We start from the raw sequence: 22,694 nt of genomic DNA, 5'->3' as shown, positions 1-22,694 counted from the left end.
AGAGTGAGAAAAACATCACGGGGTGGTGTGAATCAGAAAGGCTGAATTAGGATAGCCAGTGAGGGGCAATGTAGGATGGAGAAAAGCACCACGGGGTGGTCAGCATGGGGAGGTCAGGAAACATGCAGTGCCAATGTAGGATAGGTTCCTGAAAAACATCGCGTTGTGGTGCGCATTGTAAGTGTTTCTAACAGGCCAGTCACTAGTAGGAGTGAGAAAAGCATCACGGGGTGGTGTGAATCCGAGGTTCTGAATTAGGATAGGCAGTGAGTGGCAATGTAGGATGGAGGCAAGCACCACGGGTTGGTCAGCATGGGGAGATCAGGAAACATGCAGTGGCAATGTGGGATAGGTTTGTGACAAACATCACGTGGTGGTTGGCATTGTAAGTGTTTGTAACAGGCCATTCACTAGTAGGAGTAAGAAAAACATCCCGGGGTGGTGTGCATCGGAGGGGATGAATTAGGATAGGCAGTGAGGGGCAACGTACTATCGAGAAAAGCACCACGGGGTGTTCAGCATGGGGAGGTCAGGCAACATGCAGTGGCAATGTAGTATAGGTTTCTGAAGAACATCGCGGGGTGGTGCGCATTGTAAGGGTTTCTAACAGGCCATTCACTAGTAGGAGTGAGAAAAAATGACGGGGTAGTGTGAATCGGACGGCTGAATTAGCATAGGCAGTGTGTGGCAATTTACGATGGAGAATAGCGCCACGGGCTGGTCACCATGGGGAGGTCAATAAACATGCAGTGGCAATGTGGGATAGGTATCTGAAAAACATCGCGGGGCGGTGCGCATTGTAAGGTTTCTAACCCGCCATTCACTAGTAGGAGTGAGAAAAATATCACGCTGTGGTGTGAATCGGAGGGCCTGAATTAGGATAGGCAGTGAGTGGCAATGAAGGATGGAGAAAAGCGCCACGGGGTGGTCAGCATGGGGAGGTCAGGAAACATGCAGTGGCAATGTAGGATAGGTTTCTGAAGAACAAAGAGGGGTGGTGCGCATTGTAATTGTTTCTAACAGGCCATTCACTAGTAGGAGTGAGAAAAACATCATGGGGTGGTGTGAATCGGAGGGCCTGAATTAGAATAGGCAGTGAGGGGCAATGTTGGATGGAGAAAAGTACCACGGGGTGGTCAGCATAGGGAGGTCAGGCAAAATGTAGTGGCAATGTAGAATAGGTTTCTGAAGAACATCGCGGGGTGGTGCGCATTGTAAGGGTTTCCAACAGGCCATTCACTAGTAAGAGTGAGAAAAACATCACGGGGTGGTGTGAATCAGAAGGGCTGAATTAGGATAGCCAGTGAGTGGCAATGTAGGATGGAGGCAAGCACCACGGGTTGGTCATCATGGGGAGATTATGAAACATGCAGTGGCAATGTAGGATAGGTTTGTGACACACATCGCCTGGTGGTGGGCATTGTAAGTGTTTGTAAAACGCCATTCACTAGTAGTAGTGAGAAAAACATCATGGGATGGTGTTAATCAGAGTGCCTGAATTAGGATAGGCAGTGAGTGGCAATGTCGGATGGAGAAAAGCACCAGAGAGTGGTAAGCATGGGCAGGTCAGGAAACATGCAGTGGCAATGTAGGATAGGTTTCTGAAAAACATCACGGGGTGGTACGCATTGTAAGGGTTTCTAACAGGCCATACACTAGTAGGAGTGAGAAAAACATCACGTGGTAGTGTGAATCAAAGAGCCTGAATTAGGATAGGCAGTGTGTGGCAATGTACGATGGAGAAAAGCGCCACGGGGTGGTCAGCATGGGAGGTCAGGAACCATGCATTTGCAATGTAGGATAGGTTTCTGAAAAACCAAGAGGGGTGGTGCGCATTGTAAGGTTTCTAACCTGCCATTCACTAGTAGGAGTGAGAAAAACATCACGTGGTAGTGTGAATCGTAAGTCCTGAATTAGGATAGGCAGTGTGTGGCAATGTACGATGGAGAAAAGCGCCACGGGGTGGTCAGCATGGAGAGGTCAGGAAACATGCAGTGGCAATGTAGGATAGGTTTCTGAAAAACCAAGAGGGGTGGTGCGCATTGTAAGGTTTCTAACTCGCCAGTCACTAGTAGGAGTGAGAAAAACATCACGGGGTGGTGTGAATCAGTGGGCCTGAAATAGGATAGGCAGTGAGTGCAATGAAGGATGGAGAAAAGCGGCAAGGTGTGATCAGCATGGGGAGGTAGGGAAACATGCATTGGCAATGTAGGACAAGTTTCTGAAAAACATCGCGTGGTGGTGCGCATTGTAAGGGTTTCTAACAGGCCATTCACTAGTAGGAGTGAGAAAAACATCTCGGGGTTGTGCGTATCAGAGCGTCTGCATTAGGATAGGCAGTGAGTGGCAATGTAGAATGGAGAAAAGCACCACAGGGTGTTCAGCATGGGGAGGTCAGGAAACATGCAGTGGCAATGTCGGATAGATTTCTGAAAAACATTGCGGGGTGGTGTGCAGTCTTAGTGTTTCTAACAGCCCATTCACTAGTAGGAGTGAGAAAAACATCATGGGGTGGTGAGAATCGGAGCGTCTGAATTAGGATAGGCAGTGAGTGGCAATGTAGGATGGAGAAAAGCACCAAGGGGTGGTCAGCATGGGGAGGTCAGGAAACATGCAGTGGCAATGTAGGATAGGTTTGTGAAAAACATCCCGGGGTGGTGTGCATTGTAAGGTTTCTAACAGGCCATTCACTAGTAGGAGTGAGAAAAATATCACGCTGTGGTGTGAATCGGAGGGCCTGAATTAGGATAGGCAGTGAGTGGCAATGAAGGATGGAGAAAAGCGCCACGTGGTGGTCAGCATGGGGAGGTCAGGAAACATGCAATGGCAATGTAGGATAGGTTTCTGAAAAACAAACAGGGGTGGTGCGCATTGTAAGGTTTCTAACCCGCCATTCACTAGTAGGAATGAGAAAAACATCACGCTGTGGTGTGAATCGGAGGGCCTGAATTAGGATAGGCAGTGAGTGGCAATGAAGGATGGAGAAAAGCGCCACGGGGTGGTCAGCATGGGGAGGTCAGGAAACATGCAGTGGCAATGTAGGATAGGTTTCTGAAAAACAAACAGGGGTGGTGCGCATTGTAAGTGTTTCTAACAGGCCATTCACTAGTATGAGTGAGAAAAACATCATGGGGTGGTGTGAATCGAAGGGCCTGAATTAGAATAGGCAGTGAGGGGCAATGTTGAATGGAGAAAAGCACCACGGGGTGGTCAGCATGGGGAGGTCAGGCAACATGTAGTGGCAATGTAGAATAGGTTTCTGAAGAACATCGCGGGGTGGTGCGCATTGTAAGCGTTTCCAACAGGCCATTCACTAGTAAGAGTGAGAAAAACATCACGGGGTGGTGTGAATCAGAAGGGCTGAATTAGGATAGCCAGTGAGTGGCAATGTAGGATGGAGGAAAGCACCACGGTGTGGTCAGCATGGGGACGTCAGGCAACATGCAGTGGCAATGTAGAATAGGATTCTGAAGAACCTCGCGGCGTGGTGCGCATTGTAAGTGTTTCTAACAGGCCAGTCACTAGTAGGAGTGAGAAAAGCTTCACGGTGTAGTGTGAATCCGAGGGACTGAATTAGGCTATTCAGTGTGTGGCAATGTACGATGGAGAAAAGAGCGACGCGCTGGTCAGCATGGTGAGGTCAGGAAACATGTAGTGCCAATGTAGGATAGGTTTCTGAAGAACATTGCGGGGTGGTGCTCATTGTAAGGGCTTCTAACAGGCCATTCACAAGTAAGAGTGAGAAAAATATTACGGGGTGGTGTGAATCGCGAGGGCTGAATTAGGATAGGCAGTGAGTGGCAATGTAGGATGGAGAAAAGCGCGACGGGATGGTCAGCATGGGGAGGTCAGGACACATGCAGTGGCAATGTAGAACATCGCGAGGTGGTGCGCATTGTAACGGTTTCTAATAGGCCATTCACTAGTAGGAGTGAGAAAAACATCACGTGGTAGTGTGAATCGTAAGTCCTGAATAAGGATAGGCAGTGTGTGACAATGTTCGATGGAGAAAAGCGCCACGATGTGGTCAGCATGGAGAGGTCAGGAAACATGCAGTGGCAATGTAGGATAGGTTTCTGAAAAACCAAGAGGGGTGGTGCGCATTGTAAGGTTTCTAACCCGCCATTCACTAGTAGGAGTGAGAAAAACATCACGGGGTGGTGTGAATCGGTGGGCCTGAATTAGGATAGGCAGTGTGTGGCAATGTACGATGGAGAAAAGCGCCATGATGTGGTCAGCATGGGGAGGTCAGGAAACATGCAGTGGCAATGTAGAATAGGATTCTGAAGAACCTCGCGGGGTGGTACGCATTGTAAGGGTTTCTAACAGGCCATTCACTAGTAGGAGTGAGAAAAACATGAAGGTGTAGTGTGAATCGGAGGGCCTGAATTAGGCTATTCAGTGTGTGGCAATGTACGATGGAGAAAGGCGCCCCGGGCTTGTCAGCATGGGGACGTCAGGAAACATGTAGTGCCAATGTAGGATAGGTTTCTGAAAAACATCGCGAGGTGGTCCGCATTGTAACGGTTTCTAACAGGCCATTCACTAGTAGAAGTGAGAAAAACATCACGTGGTAGTGTGAATCGTCAGACCTGAATTAGGATAGGCAGTGTGTGACATGTACATGGAGAAAAACGCCACGATTTGGTCAGCATGGAGAGCTCAGGAAACATGAAGTGGCAGTGTAGGATAGGTTTCTGAAAAACCAAGAGGGGTGGTGCGCATTGTAAGTGTTTCTAACAGGCCAGTCACTTGTAGGAGTGAGAAAAGCATCACGGGGTGTTGTGAATCCGAGAGTCTGAATTAGGATAGGCAGTGAGTGGCAATGTAGGATGGAGAAACACCCCACGGGGTGGTCAGCCTGGGGAGGTCAGGAAACATTCAGTGGCAATGTAGGATAGGTTTCTGAAAAACATCGTGGGGTGGTGCGAATTGTAAGTGTTTCTAATTGGCCATTCACTAGTTGGAGTTAGAAGAAGATTTCGGGGTGGTGTAAATCGTAGGGTCTGAATTAGTATAGGCAATGAGTGGCAATATAGGATGGAGGCAAGCACCACGAGTTGGTCAGCATGGGGAGATCAGGAAACATGCAGTGGCAATGTAGGATAGGTTTGTGACAAACATCGAGTGGTGGTGGGCATTGTAAGTGTTTGTAAAACGCCATTCACTAGTAGTAGTGAGAAAAACATCATGGGATGGTGTGAATCAGATTGCCTGAATTAGGATAGGCAGTGAGTGACAATGTCGGATGGAGAAAAGCACCAGAGAGTGGTAAGCATGTTCAGGTCAGGAAACATGCAGTGGCAATGTAGGATAGGTTTCTGAAAAACATCACGGGGTGGTGCGCATTGTAAGGGTTTCTAACAGGCCATACAAGAGTAGGAGTGAGAAAAACATCACGTGGTAGTGTGAATCAAAGAGCCTGAATTAGGATAGGCAGTGTGTGGCAATGTACGATGGAGAAAAGCGCCACGGGGTTGTCAGCATGGGGAGGTCAGGAAACATGCAGTGGCAATGTAGCATAAGTTTCTAAAAAACATCGCGGGGTGGTGCGCATTGTAAGGGTTTCGAACAGGCCATTCACTATTTGGAGTGAGAAAAACATCACAGGGTGGGGTGAATCGGAGGGCCTGAGTAAGGATAGGCAGTGAGTGGCAATGAAGGATGGAGAAAATCACCACGGGGTCGTCAGCATGTGTAGGTCAGGAACCATGCATTTGCAATGTAGGATAGTTTTCTGAAAAACATCGCGAGGTGGTCCGCATTGTAACGGTTTCTAACAGGCCATTCACTAGTAGGAGTGAGAAAAACATCACGTGGTAGTGTGAATCGTCAGTCCTGAATTAGGATAGGCAGTGTGTGACATGTACGATGGAGAAAAGCGCCACGATTTGGTCAGCATGGAGAGGTCAGGAAACATGTAGTGGCAATGTAGGATATGTTTCTGAAAAACCAAGAGGGGTGGTGCGCATTTTAAGTTTTCTAACCGGCCATTCACTAGTAGGAGTGAGAAAAACATCACGGGGTGGTGTGAATCAGTGGGCCTGAATTAGGATAGGCAGTGAGTGGCAATGAAGGATGGAGAAAAGCGCCAAGGGGTGGTCAGCATGGGGAGGTCAGGTAACATGCAGTGGCAATGTCGGATAGGTTTCTGAAAAACATTGCGGGGTGGTGCGCATTGTAAGTGTTTCTAACAGGCCATTTACTAGTAGGAATGAAAAAAACATCACGGTGTGGTGTGAATCGGAAGGTCTGAATTAGGATAGGCAATGAGTTGCAATGTAGAAGGGAGAAAAGCGCCAAGGGGTGGTCAGCATGGGGAGGTCAGGAAACATGCACTGGCAATGTAGGATAGGTTTCTGAAAAACAAAGAGGGGTGGTGCGCAATGTAAATGTTTCTAACGGGACATTCACTAGTAGGAGTGAGAAGAACATTATGGGGTGGTGTGAATCTGAGGGCCTGAATTAGAATAGGCAGTGAGGGGCAATGTAGGATGGAGAAAATCGCCACGGGGTGGTCAGCATGGGCATGTCAGGCAACATGCAGTGGCAATGTAGAATAGGATTCTGAAGAACCTCGCGGGGTGGTGCGCATTGTAAGTGTTTCTAACAGGCCATTCACTAGTAGGAGTGAGAAAAACATCACGGTGTAGTGTGAATCGGAGTGCCTGAATTAGTATAGGCAGTGTGTGGCAATGTACGAAACAGAAAAGCGCCACGGGCTGGTCAGCATGGGGAGGTCAGGAAACATGCAGTGGCAATGTAGGATAGGTTTCTGAAAAACATTCGGGGTGGTGCGCATTGTAAGGGCTTCTAACAGGCCATTCACTAGTAGGAGTGAGAAAAACATTACGGGTTGGTGTGAATCGCGGGGGCTGAATTAGGATAGGCAGTAAGTGGCAATGTAGGATGGAGATAAGCGCGACGGGGTGGTCAGCATGGGGAGGTCAGGAAACATGCAGTCGCAATGTAGCATAAGTTTCTAAAAAACATGGCGGGGTCATGCGCATTGTAAGGGCTTCTAACAGGCCATTCATTAGTAGGAGTGAGAAAAACATCACGGGGTGTTGTGAATCGGAGGGCCTGAATTAGGTTAGGCTTTGAGCGGCAATGTAGGATGGAGAAAAGCACCACGGGGTGGTCAGCATGGGCAGGTCAGGAAACATGCAGTGGCAATGTAGGATAGGTTTCTGAAAAACATCACGAGTTGGTGCGCATTGTAAGGGTTTCTAACAGGCCATTCACTAATAGGAGTGAGAAAAACATCACGTGGTAGTGTGAATCGTAAGTCCTGAATTAGAATAGGCAGTGTGTGGCAATGTACGATGGAGAAAAGCGCCACGGGGTGGTCAGCATGGAGAGGTCAGGAAACATGCAGTTGCAATGTAGGATATGTTTCTGAAAAACCAAGAGGGGTGGTGTGCATTGTAAGGTTTCTAACCCGCCATTCACTAGTAGGATTGAGAAAAACATCACGGGGTGGTGTGAATCGGTGGGCCTGAAATAGGATAGGCAGTGAGTGGCAATGTAGGATGGAGAAAAGCACCATGGGGTGTTCAGCATGGGCAGGTCAGGAAACATGCAGTTGCAATGTAGGATAGGTTTCTGAAAAACATCGCGAGGTGGTGCGCATTGTAAGCGTTTCTAAAAGGCCATTCACTAATAGGAGTGAGAAAAACATCACGTGGTAGTGTGAATCGTAAGTCCTGAATTAGAATAGGCAGTGAGTGGCAATGAAGGATGGAGAAAAGCGCCACGGGGTGCTCAGCATGGGGAGGTCAGGAAACATGCAGTGGCAATGTAGGATAGGTTTCTAAAAAACATCGCGGGTGGTGCGCATTGTAAGGGTTTCTAACAGGCCATTCACTAGTAGGAGTGAGAAAAACATCACGGGGTGGTGCGAATCGGAGCGTCTGCGTTAGGATAGGCAGTGAGTGGCAATGTAGGATGGAGAAAAGCACCACAGGGTGTTCAGCATGGGGAGGTCAGGAAACATGCATTGGAAATGTCAGATAGTTTTCTGAAAAACATTGCGGGTTGGTGCGCAGTGTTAGTGTTTCTAACAGGCCATTCACTATTAGGAGTGAGAAAAACATCTCGGGGTGGTGAGAATCAGAGCGTCTAGATTAGGATAGGCAGTGAGTGGCAATGTAGGATGGAGAAAAGCACGACGGATTGGTCAGCATGGGGAGGTCAGGAAACATGCAGTGGCAATGTAGGATAGGTTTCTGAAAAACATTCTGGGTGGTGCGCATTGTAAGGGCTTCTAACAGGCCATTCACTAGTAGAAGTGAGAAAAACATTACGGGGTGGTGTGAATCGCGGGGGCTGAATTAGGATAGGCAGTAAGTGGCAATATAGGATGGAGATAAGCGCAAAGGTGTGGTCAGCATGGGGAGGTCAGGAAACATGCAGTCGCAATGTAGCATAAGTTTCTAAAAAACATCGCGGAGTCATGCTCATTGTAAGTGTTTCTAACAGGCCATTCACTATTTGGAGTGAGAAAAACATCACGGGGTGGTGTGAATCGGAGGGCCTGAATGAGGTTAGGCTTTGAGCAGCAATGTAGGATGGAGAAAAGCACCACGGGGTGGTCAGCATGGGCAGGTCAGGAAACATGCAGTGGCAATGTAGGATAGGTTTCTGAAAAACATCGCGAGTTCGTGCGCATTGTAAGGGTTTCTAACAGGCCATTCACTAATAGGAGTGAGAAAAACATCACGTGGTAGTGTGAATCGTAAGTCCTGAATTAGAATAGGCAGTGTGTGGCAATGTACGATGGAGAAAAGCGCCACGGGGTGGTCACCATGGAGTGGTCAGGAAACATGCAGTGGCAATGTAGGATATGTTTCTGAAAAACCAAGAGGGGTGGTGCGCATTGTAAGTGTTTCTAACAGGCCATTCACTAGTAGGAGTGAGAAAAACATCACGGTGTAGTGTGAATCGGAGTGCCTGAATTAGTATAGGCAGTGTGTGGCAATGTACGAAACAGAAAAGCGCCACGGGCTGGTCAGCATGGGGAGGTCAGGAAACATGCAGTGGCAATGTAGGATAGGTTTCTGAAAAACATTCGGGGTGGTGCGCATTGTAAGGGCTTCTAACAGGCCATTCACTACTAGGAGTGAGAAAAACATTACGGGTTGGTGTGAATCGCGGGGGCTGAATTAGGATAGGCAGTAAGTGGCAATGTAGGATGGAGATAAGCGCGACGGGGTGGTCAGCATGGGGAGGTCAGGAAACATGCAGTCGCAATGTAGCATAAGTTTCTAAAAAACATGGCGGGGTCATGCGCATTGTAAGGGCTTCTAACAGGCCATTCACTAGTAGGAGTGAGAAAAACATCACGGGGTGGTGTGAATCGGAGGGCCTGAATTAGGTTAGGCTTTGAGCGGCAATGTAGGATGGAGAAAAGCACCACGGGGTGGTCAGCATGGGCAGGTCAGGAAACATGCAGTGGCAATGTAGGATAGGTTTCTGAAAAACATCGCGAGTTGGTGCGCATTGTAAGGGTTTCTAACAGGCCATTCACTAATAGGAGTGAGAAAAACATCACGTGGTAGTGTGAATCGTAAGTCCTGAATTAGAATAGGCAGTGTGTGGCAATGTACGATGGAGAAAAGCGCCACGGGGTGGTCAGCTTGGAGAGGTCAGGAAACATGCAGTTGCAATGTAGGATATGTTTCTGAAAAACCAAGAGGGGTGGTGTGCATTGTAAGGTTTCTAACCCGCCATTCACTAGTAGGAGTGAGAAAAACATCACGGGGTGGTGTGAATCGGTGGGCCTGAAATAGGATAGGCAGTGAGTGGCAATGTAGGATGGAGAAAAGCACCATGGGGTGTTCAGCATGGGCAGGTCAGGAAACATGCAGTTGCAATGTAGGATAGGTTTCTGAAAAACATCGCGAGGTGGTGCGCATTGTAAGGGTTTCTAACAGGCCATTCACTAATAGGAGTGAGAAAAACATCACGTGGTAGTGTGAATCGTAAGTCCTGAATTAGAATAGGCAGTGAGTGGCAATGAAGGATGGAGAAAAGCGCCACGGGGTGCTCAGCATGGGGAGGTCAGGAAACATGCAGTGGCAATGTAGGATAGGTTTCTAAAAAACATCGCGGGTGGTGCGCATTGTAAGGGTTTCTAACAGGCCATTCACTAGTAGGAGTGAGAAAAACATCACGGGGTGGTGCGAATCGGAGCGTCTGCGTTAGGATAGGCAGTGAGTGGCAATGTAGGATGGAGAAAAGCACCACAGGGTGTTCAGCATGGGGAGGTCAGGAAACATGCAGTGGAAATGTCAGATAGTTTTCTGAAAAACATTGCGGGTTGGTGCGCAGTGTTAGTGTTTCTAACAGGCCATTCACTATTAGGAGTGAGAAAAACATCTCGGGGTGGTGAGAATCGGAGCGTCTAGATTAGGATAGGCAGTGAGTGGCAATGTAGGATGGAGAAAAGCACGACGGATTGGTCAGCATGGGGAGGTCAGGAAACATGCAGTGGCAATGTAGGATAGGTTTCTGAAAAACATTCTGGGTGGTGCGCATTGTAAGGGCTTCTAACAGGCCATTCACTAGTAGAAGTGAGAAAAACATTACGGGGTGGTGTGAATCGCGGGGGCTGAATTAGGATAGGCAGTAAGTGGCAATATAGGATGGAGATAAGCGCGAAGGTGTGGTCAGCATGGGGAGGTCAGGAAACATGCAGTCGCAATGTAGCATAAGTTTCTAAAAAACATCGCGGAGTCATGCTCATTGTAAGTGTTTCTAACAGGCCATTCACTATTTGGAGTGAGAAAAACATCACGGGGTGGTGTGAATCGGAGGGCCTGAATGAGGTTAGGCTTTGAGCAGCAATGTAGGATGGAGAAAAGCACCACGGGGTGGTCAGCATGGGCAGGTCAGGAAACATGCAGTGGCAATGTAGGATAGGTTTCTGAAAAACATCGCGAGTTCGTGCGCATTGTAAGGGTTTCTAACAGGCCATTCACTAATAGGAGTGAGAAAAACATCACGTGGTAGTGTGAATCGTAAGTCCTGAATTAGAATAGGCAGTGTGTGGCAATGTACGATGGAGAAAAGCGCCACGGGGTGGTCACCATGGAGTGGTCAGGAAACATGCAGTGGCAATGTAGGATATGTTTCTGAAAAACCAAGAGGGGTGGTGCGCATTGTAAGTGTTTCTAACAGGCCATTCACTAGTAGGAGTGAGAAAAACATCACGGTGTTGTGTGAATCGGAGTGCCTGAATTAGTATAGGCAGTGTGTGGCAATGTACGAAACAGAAAAGCGCCACGGGCTGGTCAGCATGGGGAGGTCAGGAAACATGCAGTGGCAATGTAGGATAGGTTTCTGAAAAACATTCGGGGTGGTGCGCATTGTAAGGGCTTCTAACAGGCCATTCACTAGTAGGAGTGAGAAAAACATTACGGGTTGGTGTGAATCGCGGGGGCTGAATTAGGATAGGCAGTAAGTGGCAATGTAGGATGGAGATAAGCGCGACGGGGTGGTCAGCATGGGGAGGTCAGGAAACATGCAGTCGCAATGTAGCATAAGTTTCTAAAAAACATGGCGGGGTCATGCGCATTGTAAGGGCTTCTAACAGGCCATTCACTAGTAGGAGTGAGAAAAACATGACGGTGTAGTGTGAATCGGAGGGCCTGAATTAGGCTATTCAGTGTGTGGCAATGTATGATGGAGAAAAGCACCACGGGCTGGTCAGCATGGGGATGTCAGGAACCATGTACTGCCAATGTAGGATAGGTTTCTGAAAAACATCGCAGTGTGGTGCGCATTGTAAGCGTTTCTAACAGGTCATTCACAAATAGGAGTCAGAAAAACATCACGGGGTGGTGTGAATCGGAGGGCCTGAATTATGATAGGCAGTGAGTGGCAATGTAGGATGGAGAAAAGCACGATGGGGTGTTCAGCATGGGTAGGTCAGGAAACGGCAGTGGCAATGTAGCATAGGTTTCTGAAAAACATCGCGAGGTGGTCCGCATTGTAACGGTTTCTAACAGGCCATTCACTAGTAGGAGTGAGAAAAACATCACGTGGTAGTGTGAATCGTCAGTCCTGAATTAGGATAGGCAGTGTGTGACATGTACGATGGAGAAAAGCGCCACGATTTGGTCAGCATGGAGAGGTCAGGAAACATGTAGTGGCAATGTAGGATATGTTTCTGAAAAACCAAGAGGGGTGGTGCGCATTTTAAGTTTTCTAACCGGCCATTCACTAGTAGGAGTGAGAAAAACATCACGGGGTGGTGTGAATCAGTGGGCCTGAATTAGGATAGGCAGTGAGTGGCAATGAAGGATGGAGAAAAGCGCCAAGGGGTGGTCAGCATGGGGAGGTCAGGTAACATGCAGTGGCAATGTCGGATAGGTTTCTGAAAAACATTGCGGGGTGGTGCGCATTGTAAGTGTTTCTAACAGGCCATTTACTAGTAGGAATGAAAAAAACATCACGGTGTGGTGTGAATCGGAAGGTCTGAATTAGGATAGGCAATGAGTTGCAATGTAGAAGGGAGAAAAGCGCCAAGGGGTGGTCAGCATGGGGAGGTCAGGAAACATGCACTGGCAATGTAGGATAGGTTTCTGAAAAACAAAGAGGGGTGGTGCGCAATGTAAATGTTTCTAACGGGCCATTCACTAGTAGGAGTGAGAAGAACATTATGGGGTGGTGTGAATCTGAGGGCCTGAATTAGAATAGGCAGTGAGGGGCAATGTAGGATGGAGAAAAGCGCCACGGGGTGGTCAGCATGGGCATGTCAGGCAACATGCAGTGGCAATGTAGAATAGGATTCTGAAGAACCTCGCGGGGTGGTGCGCATTGTAAGTGTTTCTAACAGGCCATTCACTAGTAGGAGTGAGAAAAACATCACGGTGTAGTGTGAATCGGAGTGCCTGAATTAGTATAGGCAGTGTGTGGCAATGTACGAAACAGAAAAGCGCCACGGGCTGGTCAGCATGGGGAGGTCAGGAAACATGCAGTGGCAATGTAGGATAGGTTTCTGAAAAACATTCGGGGTGGTGTGCATTGTAAGGGCTTCTAACAGGCCATTCACTAGTAGGAGTGAGAAAAACATTACGGGTTGGTGTGAATCGCGGGGGCTGAATTAGGATAGGCAGTAAGTGGCAATGTAGGATGGAGATAAGCGCGACGGGGTGGTCAGCATGGGGAGGTCAGGAAACATGCAGTCGCAATGTAGCATAAGTTTCTAAAAAACATGGCGGGGTCATGCGCATTGTAAGGGCTTCTAACAGGCCATTCACTAGTAGGAGTGAGAAAAACATCACGGGGTGTTGTGAATCGGAGGGCCTGAATTAGGTTAGGCTTTGAGCGGCAATGTAGGATGGAGAAAAGCACCACGGGGTGGTCAGCATGGGCAGGTCAGGAAACATGCAGTGGCAATGTAGGATAGGTTTCTGAAAAACATCACGAGTTGGTGTGCATTGTAAGGGTTTCTAACAGGCCATTCACTAATAGGAGTGAGAAAAACATCACGTGGTAGTGTGAATCGTAAGTCCTGAATTAGAATAGGCAGTGTGTGGCAATGTACGATGGAGAAAAGCGCCACGGTGTGGTCAGCATGGAGAGGTCAGGAAACATGCAGTTGCAATGTAGGATATGTTTCTGAAAAACCAAGAGGGGTGGTGTGCATTGTAAGGTTTCTAACCCGCCATTCACTAGTAGGAGTGAGAAAAACATCACGGGGTGGTGTGAATCGGTGGGCCTGAAATAGGATAGGCAGTGAGTGGCAATGTAGGATGGAGAAAAGCACCATGGGGTGTTTAGCATGGGCAGGTCAGGAAACATGCAGTTGCAATGTAGGATAGGTTTCTGAAAAACATTGCGAGGTGGTGCGCATTGTAAGGGTTTCTAAAAGGCCATTCACTAATAGGAGTGAGAAAAACATCACGTGGTAGTGTGAATCATAAGTCCTGAATTAGAATAGGCAGTGAGTGGCAATGAAGGATGGAGAAAAGCGCCACGGGGTGCTCAGCATGGGGAGGTCAGGAAACATGCAGTGGCAATGTAGGATAGGTTTCTAAAAAACATCGCGGGTGGTGCGCATTGTAAGGGTTTCTAACAGGCCATTCACTAGTAGGAGTGAGAAAAACATCACGGGGTGGTGCGAATCGGAGCGTCTGCGTTAGGATAGGCAGTGAGTGGCAATGTAGGATGGAGAAAAGCACCACAGGGTGTTCAGCATGGGGAGGTCAGGAAACATGCAGTGGAAATGTCAGATAGTTTTCTGAAAAACATTGCGGGTTGGTGCGCAGTGTTAGTGTTTCTAACAGGCCATTCACTATTAGGAGTGAGAAAAACATCTCGGGGTGGTGAGAATCGGAGCGTCTAGATTAGGATAGGCAGTGAGTGGCAATGTAGGATGGAGAAAAGCACGACGGATTGGTCAGCATGGGGAGGTCAGGAAACATGCAGTGGCAATGTAGGATAGGTTTCTGAAAAACATTCTGGGTGGTGCGCATTGTAAGGGCTTCTATCAGGCCATTCACTAGTAGAAGTGAGAAAAACATTACGGGGTGGTGTGAATCGCGGGGGCTGAATTAGGATAGGCAGTAAGTGGCAATATAGGATGGAGATAAGCGCGAAGGTGTGGTCAGCATGGGGAGGTCAGGAAACATGCAGTCGCAATGTAGCATAAGTTTCTAAAAAACATCGCGGAGTCATGCTCATTGTAAGTGTTTCTAACAGGCCATTCACTATTTGGAGTGAGAAAAACATCACGGGGTGGTGTGAATCGGAGGGCCTGAATGAGGTTAGGCTTTGAGCAGCAATGTAGGATGGAGAAAAGCACCACGGGGTGGTCAGCATGGGCAGGTCAGGAAACATGCAGTGGCAATGTAGGATAGGTTTCTGAAAAACATCGCGAGTTCGTGCGCATTGTAAGGGTTTCTAACAGGCCATTCACTAATAGGAGTGAGAAAAACATCACGTGGTAGTGTGAATCGTAAGTCCTGAATTAGAATAGGCAGTGTGTGGCAATGTACGATGGAGAAAAGCGCCACGGGGTGGTCACCATGGAGTGGTCAGGAAACATGCAGTGGCAATGTAGGATATGTTTCTGAAAAACCAAGAGGGGTGGTGCGCATTGTAAGTGTTTCTAACAGGCCATTCACTAGTAGGAGTGAGAAAAACATCACGGTGTTGTGTGAATCGGAGTGCCTGAATTAGTATAGGCAGTGTGTGGCAATGTACGAAACAGAAAAGCGCCACGGGCTGGTCAGCATGGGGAGGTCAGGAAACATGCAGTGGCAATGTAGGATAGGTTTCTGAAAAACATTCGGGGTGGTGCGCATTGTAAGGGCTTCTAACAGGCCATTCACTAGTAGGAGTGAGAAAAACATTACGGGTTGGTGTGAATCGCGGGGGCTGAATTAGGATAGGCAGTAAGTGGCAATGTAGGATGGAGATAAGCGCGACGGGGTGGTCAGCATGGGGAGGTCAGGAAACATGCAGTCGCAATGTAGCATAAGTTTCTAAAAAACATGGCGGGGTCATGCGCATTGTAAGGGCTTCTAACAGGCCATTCACTAGTAGGAGTGAGAAAAACATGACGGTGTAGTGTGAATCGGAGGGCCTGAATTAGGCTATTCAGTGTGTGGCAATGTATGATGGAGAAAAGCACCACGGGCTGGTCAGCATGGGGATGTCAGGAACCATGTACTGCCAATGTAGGATAGGTTTCTGAAAAACATCGCAGTGTGGTGCGCATTGTAAGCGTTTCTAACAGGTCATTCACAAATAGGAGTCAGAAAAACATCACGGGGTGGTGTGAATCGGAGGGCCTGAATTATGATAGGCAGTGAGTGGCAATGTAGGATGGAGAAAAGCACGATGGGGTGTTCAGCATGGGTAGGTCAGGAAACGGCAGTGGCAATGTAGCATAGGTTTCTGAAAAACATCGCGAGGTGGTCCGCATTGTAACGGTTTCTAACAGGCCATTCACTAGTAGGAGTGAGAAAAACATCACGTGGTAGTGTGAATCGTCAGTCCTGAATTAGGATAGGCAGTGTGTGACATGTACGATGGAGAAAAGCGCCACGATTTGGTCAGCATGGAGAGGTCAGGAAACATGTAGTGGCAATGTAGGATATGTTTCTGAAAAACCAAGAGGGGTGGTGCGCATTTTAAGTTTTCTAACCGGCCATTCACTAGTAGGAGTGAGAAAAACATCACGGGGTGGTGTGAATCAGTGGGCCTGAATTAGGATAGGCAGTGAGTGGCAATGAAGGATGGAGAAAAGCGCCAAGGGGTGGTCAGCATGGGGAGGTCAGGTAACATGCAGTGGCAATGTCGGATAGGTTTCTGAAAAACATTGCGGGGTGGTGCGCATTGTAAGTGTTTCTAACAGGCCATTTACTAGTAGGAATGAAAAAAACATCACGGTGTGGTGTGAATCGGAAGGTCTGAATTAGGATAGGCAATGAGTTGCAATGTAGAAGGGAGAAAAGCGCCAAGGGGTGGTCAGCATGGGGAGGTCAGGAAACATGCACTGGCAATGTAGGATAGGTTTCTGAAAAACAAAGAGGGGTGGTGCGCAATGTAAATGTTTCTAACGGGCCATTCACTAGTAGGAGTGAGAAGAACATTATGGGGTGGTGTGAATCTGAGGGCCTGAATTAGAATAGGCAGTGAGGGGCAATGTAGGATGGAGAAAAGCGCCACGGGGTGGTCAGCATGGGCATGTCAGGCAACATGCAGTGGCAATGTAGAATAGGATTCTGAAGAACCTCGCGGGGTGGTGCGCATTGTAAGTGTTTCTAACAGGCCATTCACTAGTAGGAGTGAGAAAAACATCACGGTGTAGTGTGAATCGGAGTGCCTGAATTAGTATAGGCAGTGTGTGGCAATGTACGAAACAGAAAAGCGCCACGGGCTGGTCAGCATGGGGAGGTCAGGAAACATGCAGTGGCAATGTAGGATAGGTTTCTGAAAAACATTCGGGGTGGTGTGCATTGTAAGGGCTTCTAACAGGCCATTCACTAGTAGGAGTGAGAAAAACATTACGGGTTGGTGTGAATCGCGGGGGCTGAATTAGGATAGGCAGTAAGTGGCAATGTAGGATGGAGATAAGCGCGACGGGGTGGTCAGCATGGGGAGGTCAGGAAACATGCAGTCGCAATGTAGCATAAGTTTCTAAAAAACATGGCGGGGTCATGCGCATTGTAAGGGCTTCTAACAGGCCATTCACTAGTAGGAGTGAGAAAAACATCACGGGGTGTTGTGAATCGGAGGGCCTGAATTAGGTTAGGCTTTGAGCGGCAATGTAGGATGGAGAAAAGCACCACGGGGTGGTCAGCATGGGCAGGTCAGGAAACATGCAGTGGCAATGTAGGATAGGTTTCTGAAAAACATCACGAGTTGGTGTGCATTGTAAGGGTTTCTAACAGGCCATTCACTAATAGGAGTGAGAAAAACATCACGTGGTAGTGTGAATCGTAAGTCCTGAATTAGAATAGGCAGTGTGTGGCAATGTACGATGGAGAAAAGCGCCACGGTGTGGTCAGCATGGAGAGGTCAGGAAACATGCAGTTGCAATGTAGGATATGTTTCTGAAAAACCAAGAGGGGTGGTGTGCATTGTAAGGTTTCTAACCCGCCATTCACTAGTAGGAGTGAGAAAAACATCACGGGGTGGTGTGAATCGGTGGGCCTGAAATAGGATAGGCAGTGAGTGGCAATGTAGGATGGAGAAAAGCACCATGGGGTGTTTAGCATGGGCAGGTCAGGAAACATGCAGTTGCAATGTAGGATAGGTTTCTGAAAAACATTGCGAGGTGGTGCGCATTGTAAGGGTTTCTAAAAGGCCATTCACTAATAGGAGTGAGAAAAACATCACGTGGTAGTGTGAATCATAAGTCCTGAATTAGAATAGGCAGTGAGTGGCAATGAAGGATGGAGAAAAGCGCCACGGGGTGCTCAGCATGGGGAGGTCAGGAAACATGCAGTGGCAATGTAGGATAGGTTTCTAAAAAACATCGCGGGTGGTGCGCATTGTAAGGGTTTCTAACAGGCCATTCACTAGTAGGAGTGAGAAAAACATCACGGGGTGGTGCGAATCGGAGCGTCTGCGTTAGGATAGGCAGTGAGTGGCAATGTAGGATGGAGAAAAGCACCACAGGGTGTTCAGCATGGGGAGGTCAGGAAACATGCAGTGGAAATGTCAGATAGTTTTCTGAAAAACATTGCGGGTTGGTGCGCAGTGTTAGTGTTTCTAACAGGCCATTCACTATTAGGAGTGAGAAAAACATCTCGGGGTGGTGAGAATCGGAGCGTCTAGATTAGGATAGGCAGTGAGTGGCAATGTAGGATGGAGAAAAGCACGACGGATTGGTCAGCATGGGGAGGTCAGGAAACATGCAGTGGCAATGTAGGATAGGTTTCTGAAAAACATTCTGGGTGGTGCGCATTGTAAGGGCTTCTAACAGGCCATTCACTAGTAGAAGTGAGAAAAACATTACGGGGTGGTGTGAATCGCGGGGGCTGAATTAGGATAGGCAGTAAGTGGCAATATAGGATGGAGATAAGCGCGAAGGTGTGGTCAGCATGGGGAGGTCAGGAAACATGCAGTCGCAATGTAGCATAAGTTTCTAAAAAACATCGCGGAGTCATGCTCATTGTAAGTGTTTCTAACAGGCCATTCACTATTTGGAGTGAGAAAAACATCACGGGGTGGTGTGAATCGGAGGGCCTGAATGAGGTTAGGCTTTGAGCAGCAATGTAGGATGGAGAAAAGCACCACGGGGTGGTCAGCATGGGCAGGTCAGGAAACATGCAGTGGCAATGTAGGATAGGTTTCTGAAAAACATCGCGAGTTCGTGCGCATTGTAAGGGTTTCTAACAGGCCATTCACTAATAGGAGTGAGAAAAACATCACGTGGTAGTGTGAATCGTAAGTCCTGAATTAGAATAGGCAGTGTGTGGCAATGTACGATGGAGAAAAGCGCCACGGGGTGGTCACCATGGAGTGGTCAGGAAACATGCAGTGGCAATGTAGGATATGTTTCTGAAAAACCAAGAGGGGTGGTGCGCATTGTAAGTGTTTCTAACAGGCCATTCACTAGTAGGAGTGAGAAAAACATCACGGTGTAGTGTGAATCGGAGTGCCTGAATTAGTATAGGCAGTGTGTGGCAATGTACGAAACAGAAAAGCGCCACGGGCTGGTCAGCATGGGGAGGTCAGGAAACATGCAGTGGCAATGTAGGATAGGTTTCTGAAAAACATTCGGGGTGGTGCGCATTGTAAGGGCTTCTAACAGGCCATTCACTAGTAGGAGTGAGAAAAACATTACGGGTTGGTGTGAATCGCGGGGGCTGAATTAGGATAGGCAGTAAGTGGCAATGTAGGATGGAGATAAGCGCGACGGGGTGGTCAGCATGGGGAGGTCAGGAAACATGCAGTCGCAATGTAGCATAAGTTTCTAAAAAACATGGCGGGGTCATGCGCATTGTAAGGGCTTCTAACAGGCCATTCACTAGTAGGAGTGAGAAAAACATCACGGGGTGGTGTGAATCGGAGGGCCTGAATTAGGTTAGGCTTTGAGCGGCAATGTAGGATGGAGAAAAGCACCACGGGGTGGTCAGCATGGGCAGGTCAGGAAACATGCAGTGGCAATGTAGGATAGGTTTCTGAAAAACATCGCGAGTTGGTGCGCATTGTAAGGGTTTCTAACAGGCCATTCACTAATAGGAGTGAGAAAAACATCACGTGGTAGTGTGAATCGTAAGTCCTGAATTAGAATAGGCAGTGTGTGGCAATGTACGATGGAGAAAAGCGCCACGGGGTGGTCAGCATGGAGAGGTCAGGAAACATGCAGTTGCAATGTAGGATATGTTTCTGAAAAACCAAGAGGGGTGGTGTGCATTGTAAGGTTTCTAACCCGCCATTCACTAGTAGGAGTGAGAAAAACATCACGGGGTGGTGTGAATCGGTGGGCCTGAAATAGGATAGGCAGTGAGTGGCAATGTAGGATGGAGAAAAGCACCATGGGGTGTTCAGCATGGGCAGGTCAGGAAACATGCAGTTGCAATGTAGGATAGGTTTCTGAAAAACATCGCGAGGTGGTGCGCATTGTAAGGGTTTCTAACAGGCCATTCACTAATAGGAGTGAGAAAAACATCACGTGGTAGTGTGAATCATAAGTCCTGAATTAGAATAGGCAGTGAGTGGCAATGAAGGATGGAGAAAAGCGCCACGGGGTGCTCAGCATGGGGAGGTCAGGAAACATGCAGTGGCAATGTAGGATAGGTTTCTAAAAAACATCGCGGGTGGTGCGCATTGTAAGGGTTTCTAACAGGCCATTCACTAGTAGGAGTGAGAAAAACATCACGGGGTGGTGCGAATCGGAGCGTCTGCGTTAGGATAGGCAGTGAGTGGCAATGTAGGATGGAGAAAAGCACCACAGGGTGTTCAGCATGGGGAGGTCAGGAAACATGCAGTGGAAATGTCAGATAGTTTTCTGAAAAACATTGCGGGTTGGTGCGCAGTGTTAGTGTTTCTAAGAGGCCATTCACTATTAGGAGTGAGAAAAACATCTCGGGGTGGTGAGAATCGGAGCGTCTAGATTAGGATAGGCAGTGAGTGGCAATGTAGGATGGAGAAAAGCCTGACGGATTGGTCAGCATGGGGAGGTCAGGAAACATGCAGTGGCAATGTAGGATAGGTTTCTGAAAAACATTCTGGGTGGTGCGCATTGTAAGGGCTTCTAACAGGCCATTCACTAGTAGAAGTGAGAAAAACATTACGGGGTGGTGTGAATCGCGGGGGCTGAATTAGGATAGGCAGTAAGTGGCAATATAGGATGGAGATAAGCGCGAAGGTGTGGTCAGCATGGGGAGGTCAGGAAACATGCAGTCGCAACGTAGCATAAGTTTCTAAAAAACATCGCGGAGTCATGCTCATTGTAAGTGTTTCTAACAGGCCATTCACAAGTAGGAGTGAGAAAAACATGACGGTGTAGTGTGAATCGGAGGGCCTGAATTAGGCTATTCAGTGTGTGGCAATGTACGATAGAGAAAAGCGCCCCGGGCTGGTCAGCATGGGGACGTCAGGAACCATGTAATGCCAATGTAGGATAGGTTTCTGAAAAACATCGCAGTGTGGTGCGCATTGTAAGCGTTTCTAACAGGTCATTCACGAATAGGAGTCAGAAAAACATCACGGGGTGGTGTGAATCGGAGGGCCTGAATTATGATAGGCAGTGAGTGGCAATGTAGGATGGAGAAAAGCGCGACGGGGTGGTCAGCATGGGTACGTCAGGAAACGGCAGTGGCAATGTAGCATAGGTTTCTGAAAAACATCGCGAGGTGGTCCGCATTGTAACGGTTTCTAACAGGCCATTCACTAGTAGGAGTGAGAAAAACATCACGTGGTAGTGTGAATCGTCAGTCCTGAATTAGGATAGGCAGTGTGTGACATGTACGATGGAGAAAAGCGCCACGATTTGGTCAGCATGGAGAGGTCAGGAAACATGTAGTGGCAATGTAGGATATGTTTCTGAAAAACCAAGAGGGGTGGTGCGCATTGTAAGTTTTCTAACCCGCCATTCACTAGTAGGAGTGAGAAAAACATCACGGGGTGGTGTGAATCAGTGGGCCTGAATTAGGATAGGCAGTGAGTGGCAATGAAGGATGGAGAAAAGCGCCAACGGGTTGTCAGCATGGGGAGGTCAGGTAACATGCAGTGGCAATGTCGGATAGGTTTCTGAAAAACATTGCGGGGTGGTGCGCATTGTAAGTGTTTCTAACAGGCCATTTACTAGTAGGAATGAAAAAAACATCACGGTGTGGTGTGAATCGGAAGGTCTGAATTAGGATAGTCAATGAGTTGCAATGTAGAAGGGAGGAAAGCGCCAAGGGGTGGTCAGCATGGGGAGGTCAGGAAACATGCACTGGCAATGTAGGATAGGTTTCTGAAAAACAAAGAGGGGTGGTGCGCAATGTAAATGTTTCTAACGGGCCATTCACTAGTAGGAGTGGGAAGAACATTATGGGGTGGTGTGAATCTGAGGGCCTGAATTAGAATAGGCAGTGAGGGGCAATGTAGGATGGAGAAAAGCTCCACAGGGTGGTCAGCATGGGGAGGTCAGGCAGCATGCAGTGGCAATGTAGAATAGGATTCTGAAGAACCTCGCGGGCTGGTGCGCATTGTGTTTCTAACCTGCCACTCACTAGTAGGAGTGAGAAAAACATCACGGTGTAGTGTGAATCGGAGGGCCTGAATTAGTATAGGCAGTGTGTGGCAATGTACGCAACAGAAAAGCGCCACGGGCTGGTCAGCATGGGGAGGTCAGGAAACATGCAGTGGCAATGTAGGATAGGTTTCTGAAAAACATTCGGGGTGGTGCGCATTGTAAGGGCTTCTAACAGGCCATTCACTAGTAGGAGTGAGAAAAACATTACGGGGTGGTGTGAATCGCGGGCGCTGAATTAGGTAGGCAGTAAGTGGCAATGTAGGATGGAGATAAGCGCGACAGAGTGGTCAGCATGGGGAGGTCAGGAAACATGCAGTCGCAATGTAGCATAAGTTTCTAAAAAACATCGCGGGGTCATGCGCATTGTAAGGGTTTCTGACAGGCCATTCAGTATTTGGAGTGAGAAAAACATCATGGGGTGGTGTGAATCGGAGGGCCTGAATTAGGTTAGGCTTTGAGCGGCAATGTAGGATGGAGAAAAGCA

The sequence above is a fragment of the Cavia porcellus genome, unplaced genomic scaffold, assembly GCF_034190915.1.
Source record: "Cavia porcellus strain 051 isolate PalLab524CR breed Dunkin Hartley unplaced genomic scaffold, mCavPor4.1 scaffold_37, whole genome shotgun sequence".
NCBI classification, from domain to species: domain Eukaryota; kingdom Metazoa; phylum Chordata; class Mammalia; order Rodentia; family Caviidae; genus Cavia; species Cavia porcellus.
Note: the sequence above shows the minus strand (reverse complement) of the source record.